Below are 9304 nucleotides of genomic sequence, written 5' to 3' on the forward strand. Positions count from 1 at the left end.
CTATTCCCAATCACGAAGAACTCCCTCCCTCTCCCGTAATATCCCTGTGAACAAATAAATTTGGTTTAAACTGCAAATGCTCCTTTTGGTCCCTGGTTCCTTGTAAGCAGGCAAGATCATTCCTTTCTTATGGCCACTATATATATCCTAGCATTATTTTTAGCCATTTTATAAGGGTGGATGGTACAATAATTTTAAGTTCTTAGTGCACTGGAACAATGTCAACTATTCTCCAAAGATGTCCCCTTCCATGTATAGAGTTGTTTTAGAGAAAAGCAACTCAGACTACATTTTTCCAATTTGCAATTAGGTATGTGACTAGTTTTCACCAATGGGATATAGGCAGAGATGATGTGTGCGGCATTCAGGCCAACGTGGTTACAAAATATGCATACTTTCTCTTTTCCCTCCCATCTTCAACTGGATGCCAACGTCAGGGTGACCTTGGAAACCACATATTGAACGTGGCAAGGCCTTAGTCAACTTGCGTCTCGCTTAGTCACTCGACTGCATGGGGCACACATTGAATTAACCTCTATGATATTCAGACATTGAGATTTGAGGATTTATCCTCAAATTTGAGGAGTTAATATAACTTAAGTGATACAAGATTAACTTGAGTTGACTGTTATCCACCATGTGAGGGAACGGTTTTGTTCACACGGAAGATGCTTAAAGACACCCATCCAGGGCTGACCGTGTTCCACTGGCTCAGCAGTTCAGAAAGTCTCTGTTCACCTCATTAATGTATTATGTCCTCCTATTCCAAAAAGGGTTTTGAGATGGTTTCCATTGCAGCCTCAAGACCATTTATCAATAAAGAACAAGAATCAAGGAGTGGCAGAAGGCCAGTGGAGAAGAAAGGAAAGCAGATGAAAAATTGACTACATACAGCAGAAATGCTAGGATAGGTTTTCTAAGGATAGCAACTGGGATAGAGCATGGCTCTGAGTTTCCTGGCAGTCAAAAAGAAGAAGGAAACAGGATGTGTTTCCAATTGTATAGAAAGTAGTAAACATATGATATAGCATACAGACCTGGAGTCTAGACCATTTACTAGTCACGTGAGCTTGGGCAGCTAATGAATTTCTCTGTACTTCTGTTTCTTCATCTGAAAAATGCAATGATATAATAATAAAATTTTGGATCATCGGGAGGGCTAAATGATTCAAAACACATTCAGTTTGTTTGCTTTTGGTGATACTAGGGATTGAACCCAGGTGCTCTATCACTGAGTTACATCGCCATCTCTCTTTTGATTTTTTATTTTGAGACACTAAATTGCAACCTGGAACTTGCAATCCTCCTGCCTCAGCTTCTGGAGTTACTGGGATTATGCAGCATGCCACCACACCTGGCCACCTTCAGTTCTTATCGCAGCCCTAATATGTGGTAAATTGTATATAAGAATCAATTATTGGGGCTGGGGTTGTAGCTTAGTGGTAGAGCATGCGCTTAGCATGTGCATGTGTGAGGTCCTGGGTTCAATCTCCAGTACAAGGAAGGAAGAAAGGAAGGAAGGGTGAATTAACTATTGTTGTGATGTGATTGGAAAGATCAGGTCAGTGATTTGAGAGAAACAAGTTTTCCCTGCCCTAAATTCTCAAAGGAATGTATCCTATAAGGAACCCTCACTGAACAATAGAAAGTGCCTCAGTCAGTGTTGGGACTGATACGTATTTCTCTTATTGGCTGATGATCCAGACAGGCCTTGGTATTGTACTCACTGGGTAATCTGCAGGGACAGGGTGCTGGGGTAACCTCAGGCCCTAAGAGTCTTTGTGATGACCAGTCCTTGGGTCAGGAAAATGTGGAGGTGAGGGGTGAAGGAGTTGGTGCCAGACAGACCCTCGCACAACTGTTAACCTCTTATGGCCTCAGTTTCTTCATCCCCACCATGGGGATAATAACAAATAGGTCCAGGCGCAGTGGCACACACCTATAATCCCAGAGGCTCAGGAGGCTAAGGCAGAAGGATCACAAGTTCAAGGTCAACCTCAGCAACTTAGCAAGACCCAAAGCAACTTAGCAAGACCCTGCCTCAAAACAATAAAAAGTGCTGGGAATGTGGCTCAGTGGTTAAGTGCCCCTGAGTTCAATCCCCTATACAAAAATAAAATAACAAATAGGACCTATCTAAGACAGTTATCATAAAGACTACATGAAAGAATGCATACAAAACATTTATCACAATCACTGACATTATAGGACGCCTTTGGCACACAAACACCCACAAAAGAAGGGGAAAAAAACAACAAAATAAAACAGGGACCCTCACCTGGAATCCCTAGAATAAAACTAACTACTTTACAATGTTTAAAAAGGTGGAAAAGTCACAGTATACTTCCCCCAGAACGTGGCCTGGGTTGACCAAAGCATCCCTTCTTTGCTTCTGGCTGGAATTCCCTTGGCCCCGTTCGGTGTGGTGCCAGCCCAGGCGGGCCTGGTTTTGGACTCACCCTAGCCTTAAGAGATACTGCAGAGCCAAGGTGACCTCCTGCCACAGCCACAGACTGTCCCTGAGGGGCATGGAGGGCCTGCTTGGCTCTTCCCTGGGTGCTTCCTAAGCACTTAGCGCTGTGCACGGCTTTATACACACGACCTTGTCTGGCCCCACCAGAGCCTCAGCAGGGGATCTTCCTCCATGATTGTATTTTGCATACGTGAAAACTAAGCCTCGATCGGCAGAGTGACCTGGTTGTAGTCACACAGCCAAGTATGAGCAGAGCTGGAACCTGAAGGGAAGTCTGGCAGATCCTGTCTCCCTCCTTAGTTAATTCTCTCTTCCTAGATTGTTTATATCAAGGACAGTCCAGGACACACCTGTTGCTGGGACCACCCAACCCTCCTCCCTGGCTCGGGGCAGCCCCTTACCCCGTAGGAAATATCTCACAACCAAGACAAACCCAAATTTCACTAGGGTGCCCTGGGCTGATGAGAAGATGGGGGTAGGTGGAAAATCAGCCTCCATTGCTATCACCCCTGTCTAACCTGCAGTTCAGGACCTCTCAGCCTCCTGGTTGGCCTCTCTGCCTCCAGGTCTCCCCTTCCATCCCTCCCTTCACCTGCCCCCCCCACCCCCCAGGGATATTCTCAATCTTCAATAGCTCCCTATTACTCCCAGGAAGAAATTCAGAGTAGATGGCTTGGTTGAGTCCTCAGGGCCCAGCCTATTTCTTCGCCAACCCTCTGTCCTCTCAGGCCCTCTTGGTCCCCAGCACCCCCAAACAGGTCATAGTTTCCAGCCTCAGAGTCCTTGAACCTGCAGTTCCCTGTGTGGCGTGAAATGCCAAAAGTGTGAATCAACTGCTGGGCACAAGCCGAGCTGTGAGGCTGTGATTCCAGGAGCCACACCTTCTGGGGTGGTGACAGAAATCAACTCCCTGCTGTCCTCTGAAGTTCCCTGTGGCTGGAGTTGCCCACCATTCATCTAGGAAGAGAGCGCCAGCAACGTCCAGATCTGTGCAGACTGCTGGGAAATGATGACCTTATCTTGCACCCAATTCTACATGCCAGGTGCAACAGGTATGAGCTAGGAAACTGGGAGGTGCCCAGCAGTCCGGGGAGCTAGATTTGCCCCAGATCTGTCAATGCCTGTGTTCTGGCTTTGAACCACTACCCCCATGCTATCTTCTTGATTGAGGCAGAATTCACCTCTGTGCATTTCTATAACATATACAGTTGCCCCAGGGCCAGCCCAGAGCTAGCACAGACTTCCCACCTCATCATCTCCACTCACTAGTGAAAATTTCCTTGAATGAGGAAGGTGTCCACCCACCTTGAATTTGTCCCTTTCCCTGATGCCTCTGCGCCACCTGGTGGACACACCTGGAATGGATCAGAATTTCTGACAGCTCTGGGTCTAAGGGACTAGGGGATTTAGCAGAATTCTCAAATTCTCAGTGGCAAAATTCTCATCCAAGTCTACATCCCTCTTTAAGTCCCAGAGCCCTCTGGGATCAGGTTCTTACTGTATAAAAAGGGCAGGAAGGATCTATGTTTGAAATGACTCTGCCTCTTCCCTTAGTGGAATGAGCAGTCCAGGAGGGCCAGGTGCACGCTGGTAATGCCAGCAACTCAGAAGGCTGAGGCTGAGGATAGCAAGTTCAAAGCTAGCCTCAGCCACTTAGTGAGGCCCTAAGCAACTCAACCAGACCCAGTCTCAAAATAAAAAAATAAAGACTGGGGGCTTAGCTCAGTGGTTAAGGGTTCAATCTCCAGTAAACAAAAAAAGTTCAAGAAGGCAGGAGTTGCTGGCTTGTTCACTCTCTGTCCCTCCTAGTGGATGGGGCAGTGCTTTGTACAAAGGAGATGCTTTATTGTGTCTAGGAACTGTATTAACAGAGGCACTATATGTACAACAGAGGAGGTGATAGTCTTTCTGCCTATGTCTGGAGTACTGTGTTCCATTTTCAGACCAGAACTCTGAATGGGACATGGAGGAAGCATAACTCATTCATAGTAGGATGAATAAGAGGGCTGAGGAGGACTTCAAAGTTACTTTTTATGGGGAACAGTTGAAGGAGCCAGAATATTGACTTTAATATAAAAGAGACTCAAGGGGTATATGTGTCCACACTGAAATATCTGAAGAGAGCATCTGGGGAAAAGGGCTTGAAAAACTAGGTGCCAAGGACTGTCCTTCAGGGAGAGAGATTTTCCTTCTTCTCAAAGCAAGGGGAGCTTTTAGCCTGAACAGGATAAACAACAGACCTGCATTTAATCTCAGCCTGTCTCCTATAGCTCTGTAACCTTGGCAATTTCCTTCACCACTGTAAGCCCCAGTTTTCTCATGCATAAAATGGGTATAACATGGACCACTCAGGACTGTTGTGAGGAAAAATATATATAAAGCATTTTTAAGCTGGGCACAGTGGTGCACATCTATAATCCTAGCTACTTGGGAGGCTGATGCAGGAAGATCACAAATTCAAGGTCAGTCTGTTTAATTTAGTGAGACCCTGTCTCAAAATTTAAAAAAATAAAAATTAAAAGGGCTGGGGATGTAGCTCAGTGGTACAGTAACCCTGGGTTCAATCCCTTACAATATTTTTTAAATGCCCAGTGCAGCCAGTTGTGGGGACTCTTGCCTTTAATCCCAGAGCCTTGGGAGGCTGAGGCAGAAGGACCACAAGTTCACGGCCAGCCCGGGAAACTTAGCAAGATCCTGTCTCAAAATAAAAAGAACTGGGGATGTAGCTCAGTAGCAGAGGGCCCTAAGCTCAATACCCCATACCATGGGCCAGCAAGGGGCAGGGGAATAGTGCCTAGTGCAAAACTAGTGCTTGGGTAGTTCCGGGTTAACTGTGGTTAAATAACAGAGTGTGGACAGAGGTTCAAGGACATTTGGTGGAAATGCTGGGGAGTCAAGCAGTCGGTGCCTGATGGTCTAAGTGGACAGTAAGGGTGCTGGCTCTTGGGTTCCACTGCTCAGAAATGAATCCTGGCTTTGCTCTTCAGTTGCAGGGATACCTTGAGTAGATTAGTAGCCATTCTGAGTCTCATTCTACCCATCTGTAAAATGGAGACCATAGCAATTCTTGCTACTCAAAGTTGTTGGGGGATGGGGGAGGGTAAGCAGTTGAAAAGCATGAGCTGCTGCATATGATCTGATTGGGGCTGTCCTGGATGATCCTGAAGGTCCTTCCTGATTGCCATCCTCCATGTCGGGGACTTCTGCTCCTGCCCTTGGAAGCAAAATGCAGGAGTCCTGGTAAAGCGAGTAAATATACTAAGACCCCCAGATGAGGGGACTGCTTGCATTTGGTTTCCCCAGTGACTGCAAACAGAACAGTCCCCGCAAACCACCTTCTTTTAATAGGAAGATGAGCTGGAATAGCACCAGAGGGAACTGAGGGGGTGGGGCCCAGGCCAGACATGGTAGAGAGAAACGGTCTGGTTTTAACCTGTTTCATGCACTTTGGTCCCCAGATGAACTGTGAGCTCCGTGAGGGATCGTGGCCATATGGAGAGCAGACATTACCCAATAGCAGAGGGTGCCAACTGGTAGCCCAAGGGCCAACCCTGGCTCACGGACTTGTTTTGTGGTCTGCATGGTTACACAGTGTTTGTTTGGTTTTTTAAATTAATTAGTTCCTCGTGAGTAAACTGCGGCTTAGTCACGTTCAGTTGGGAAGGCTGCAGTGTCGGGTACAGTCCCAGTCCCAGCTGCCCGCTGAGGCTGGCACTATTGCTAACTAGCCACATGGGCCAGAAGAGCAAACTGAGGCAGACAGACTTTAAGCCGATGGACACAGTGGGACAGACAGCCCCGTCAGACTGATTCACAAGCCTACGCTTCCTCCACTGCCCCTCACGGCCACTTGGCCCTGGTCACATTCTCTGGGGTTGAAAGCATAGATTCTGGGGTGCAACTGTCTGGTGGAATTCTGGCTCCTCCACTCACTATCAGTGAGACACAGGAAATTATTGATCTTCTGGGGCTTCCAGTTCCTCATCTGGAGATTTAATAAAAGGACCAGCTTTGTGCAGGTTAATGCTCATAAAATGCTTAGGGCATACCTGGGAACCCAGTCAGAGCTCAATAAATGCTGGCTGTGTTCCAGGTACTAAGAGTACAAAGATCAATGAGAGTCCCAGCAGGGCTCAGAGTCTGCTGGGGGATCATAGGGCAGAGTGGCCGTGCTGCGAGAGACCGTGGTGGAAGCACAGGGGCTGAAGGGCGCTCTTCGATGTCAGTAGTGCCCAGAGATTCAAACTTGAGGACTCACACCCTGGAAGCCAGAGCCCAGGGTATTTCTGCTATTTCTTTATTATTTGGGGGTACTGGGGATTGAACCCAGAGAGGCTTTACCATGGAGCACATCCCCATCCCTTCTTATTTCTTATTTTGAGACAGGGTCTTGCTAAGTTGCTGAGGCTTGCCTGGAACTTGTGATCCTCCTGCCTCAGCCTCCCAAGTGGCTGGGATTACAGGTGTGCCCCACCATGCCTGGCCCCACTGCCATTTCAACTGACTTGGGAAGCTGAGCACAGGACTGTGCACCCAGTTACTTCAAGGAGGTTGAGGCAGGAGGATCACTTGAGCCCAGGAGTTCAAGGCCAGCCTAGGCAACATAGTGAGAGCCCATCTCAAAGAAGAAGAGAAAAACAAGAATACAGATATATAGATATAGATATAGATAGATATAGATATAATTTTTTCCAGGAAAATAAACTGTGATCAGGACTCGAACTGGCTGTGAGGTGGGTACCCTGCAGGTCTGCAGAAGAGCAGAGTCCTGTGCTCCACTCCCCCAGCGTCATCAGAGCAAACTTCGCATGTGTCTGTGACTAGGTGTGAAAGCAGAGAAGCATCACAGGGATGCAGAGCTGGGGGGAGAAAGGCCCCCAACACAGGCTTCCTCTATGGTCAATGGGAAACAAGTTTTGGGAGGGTTTTTGTGTGTGTGTGCAGTACTGGGGATGCAACCCAGGGCCTTACACATGCCAGGCAGCACTTTGCCCCTGGGCCACATCCCCGATTCCACACACTTAATTTCTAATTGACCTTCACGTGGCCTAATGAGTGCTGCTCTCCAGATGTGAGAGTTGAACTGGCAGCTTTGTGGTCATAAAGACCAAGATCAGAACACCGCCTGTGGCGCTCGCTGTGTAGGGCCTGCAGGAGGGCGGGTATCTGAAGGACAGAGTGAGCTGAGGACAGGCTGAGGGGCCAGCCCGGCCGACTCCTTTGGAACACCCGGGTCCCCCAGCCGCACCAGCCTCTTGCCTCCCACCGGCGTGGCCCAGTTCTACCTGACACCGGTCTCGTGATATGTGAGTCACCAGCCCGAGGGCCAGACATCTTCTCTTAAATTGCTAAAGACAAGCCAGGTACAGTGGTACATATCTATAAACTCAGTGACTCGGGAGGCTGGGGCAGGAGGGTCACAAGTTTGAGGCCAGCCTGGGCAACTTAGCAGGACCCTGTCTCAAAATAAAAGTTAAAAGGGACTGATAAGCAGATGGTGACACTTAATGAGGGGTGGGAGGGGGACAAGAATGGAGGAAGGAGGGACTGTATAGAGGGAAAAGAGAGGTGGGAGGGGTGGGGGGAAGGAAAAAAATAATGGAATGAATCAAACATCATTACTCTATGTAAATTTATGAATATGCAAATGGTATGCTGTTACTCCATGTACAAACAGAAACAACATGTATCCCGTTTGTTTACAATAAAAATTTAAAAAAATAAAAAAATTTTTAAAAAAGAGAAAAAAAAAAAGTTAAAAGGGGCTGGGACTGGGGTTGTGGTCCAGTGGTAGAGCACTTGCCTAGCATGTGTGAAGCACTGGGTTCAAGTCTCATCACCACATATAAATAAATAAATAAAATAAAGATCTATCTAGATCTAAAAAAAAAAAATATATATATCTATATATATCTATATATATATATATATATATAAAGGCTAGGGATATAGCTCAGTGATGAAGTGCCCTTGAATTCAATACCCAGTACAAAAAAAAAAAAAAAAAAGATAACAAGTGCCAGTAAGGATGTGACAAATTAGAATCCTTACTTACTGCTAATGGATGGGAAGGCAAATTGGTGTAGACACCTTGGAAAACAGTCTGGCATTTCTCCAGAAGGACAAACAGAGTTGTATGTCCCAGCAATTCCACTCCTAGGCAGATACCCAAGAGAACAAAAACTTATGTCCACATGAAAACTTGTGCATGAATGTTCATAGCCTTGTTTATAACGGCCAAAAAGTGGAAACAACTCAAATGTCCATAATTGATGAATGGTAAATAAAATGTGGTATGGCCATATGGTGGAATGCTTTATGGCACTAACAAGAAATATAATACTAACACGTGGATGAACCACATGTGTAAAAGACTAGACAAAAATCATTCACTGGGGCTGGGGATATTGCTCAGTTGGTAGAGTGCTTGCCTTGCAAGCACAAGGTCCTGGGTTCAAACCCCAGAACTGGAAAAAATAAAAATAAATCATTCACTGTAGGAGTCCATTTATAGGAAATGTCCAGGATAGGAACATCTACAGAGACGGGAAGTAGGTGAGTGACTGCTGGGGCCAGGGTTGCGGAGGGCAGGGGGTGACAGCTGAGGGGTGCAGGGTTTCTTTATGACTGGTGAAAATGTTCTACTAATAATTGTAACGATGCACAAATTGTAATGTTGCACAACTCTGTGAACTCACTAACAGCGATTAAATGCACTTTTTATTTATTTATTTATTTATTTTTAGTACTGGGGATTGAACCCAGGGGTGCTTTACCACTGAGCCACACCCCCAGCCCTTTTTAAATTCTTCCTTTAAAAACAGGATCTTG

Source organism: Sciurus vulgaris (assembly GCF_902686455.1).
Source record: "Sciurus vulgaris genome assembly, chromosome: 1".
Classification (NCBI taxonomy): domain Eukaryota; kingdom Metazoa; phylum Chordata; class Mammalia; order Rodentia; family Sciuridae; genus Sciurus; species Sciurus vulgaris.